Source organism: Mandrillus leucophaeus, unplaced genomic scaffold, assembly GCF_000951045.1.
Source record: "Mandrillus leucophaeus isolate KB7577 unplaced genomic scaffold, Mleu.le_1.0 Scaffold7718, whole genome shotgun sequence".
In the NCBI taxonomy this organism is placed as follows: domain Eukaryota; kingdom Metazoa; phylum Chordata; class Mammalia; order Primates; family Cercopithecidae; genus Mandrillus; species Mandrillus leucophaeus.
The window spans coordinates 1-1,572 of NW_012108384.1; the positions used below are offsets into that span (position 1 = coordinate 1).

At 42.4% G+C, this 1,572-nt stretch overlaps 1 pseudogene across 1 annotated transcript; it reads left to right on the forward strand.

The window, feature by feature from the left end:
* Positions 1-447: 447 nt before the first annotated feature.
* Positions 448-868, forward strand: LOC105529587 (annotated as a pseudogene). Its single transcript, XR_001004533.1, has one exon. The product of XR_001004533.1 is annotated as a 60S ribosomal protein L23 pseudogene (transcript).
* The last annotated feature ends 704 nt before the right edge of the window (positions 869-1,572 follow it).

The window sequence follows — 1,572 nt, forward strand, 5'->3', positions numbered from 1 at the left end:
TGGGACTACAGGCACCCGCCACCTCGCCCGGCTAGTTTTTTTGTATTTTTTAGTAGAGACGGGGTTTCATTGTGTTCGCCAGGATGGTCTTGATCTCCTGACCTCGTGATCCGCCCGTCTCGGCCTCCCAAAGTGCTGGGGTTACAGGCTTGAGCCACCGCGCCCAGCCAATCTTCTTTTCTTTTAAATCCCTCTAATATAGTTTGGATATTTGTCCCCACCCAAATCTCGTGTTAAATTGTGGTGAGTTATAGCCGATATATACTGAAATTATTCTTATTGTACATTTATTTTGTAATGTTAGCAAACTATTATATCTTGTTTTCTCAATTGACTCTCTAGGGATCCCAGTTGACAAACAAATGCTTTCCTGGCATATACTACCTATGTAGTGTTGCTGCTATTTAAATACGAAGTTTGCTTTAAAAAATTTGAAAATACTTTTTTCCTTCTTTCCAGTGTTCAAGATGTCAAAGCGAGAACGTGGTAGGTCCTCTGGTGTGAAATTCCGGATTTCTTTGGGTCTTCCAGTAGGAGCTGTGATCAACTGTGCTGATAACACAGGAGCCAAAAACCTGTATATCATCTCCGTGAAGGGGATCAAGGGATGGCTGAACAGACTTTCCACTGCTGGTGTCGGTGACATGGTGATGGCCACAGTTAAGAAAGGCAAACCAGAGCTCAGAAAAATGGTACATCCAGCAGCAGTCATTCGACAATGAAAGTCATACCGGAGAAAAGATGGTGTGTTTATTTCAGAGATAATGCAGGGGTCATAGTGAGTAATAAAGGTGAAATGAAAGGTTCTGCCATTACAGGACCAGTAGCAAAGGAGAGTGCAGACTTGTGGCCCCTGATTGTGCATTGCGTGATTCTCCAGTATATTAAAAAAAAAAAAAAGAAAGAAAAAGAAAAACTTTAAAGCCGTTAAAAAAAGCCATTAAAAAGTATTTGTCCCCCCCAAAAAAATACATTTTAATAACAGTTGAAGGTAAAGTACCACCAAGTTTAATAAAGATTAATTAATGCTGAGTTTTATCAGCATTTTTTATGACTGTCACTGGATTTCACTATATTTCTTATCTTGGTAAAGTATATCTGAAAGTAGAATAAAGGGGAAATCCTATCTGTGATTAATTTTGGTAATCAGATACATTTTCTCTAGCAGCCACATTTCTTTATTTTTTTTTCTGAAACAGGGTCTCACTCTGTCGCCCAGGTGGGAGTGCAGTGGTATGATCACGGTTCACTGCAGCCATGACCTCCCGGGCTCAAATGATCCTCCTGCCTCAGCCTCCCTGAGTAGCTGGGACCACAGGCATGTGCCACCATGCCTGCCACCATGCTGTGTTTCCCAGGCTGGAAGTAGCCATATGGCTGGAAGTAGCCATATTTCTATCCCATTGGGTTCTCTCAAGTTTGTGGGTATAAATTCTCTTGCCCTTGCCTCTCTAGAAACTTGTGAATTATAGCTGGGAACAGTGGCTCACACCTGTAATTGTAGCACTTTGGAAGGCCGAGGCAAGTGGATCACCTGAGACCAGGAGTTTGAGACCAGCCTGGCCAACATGG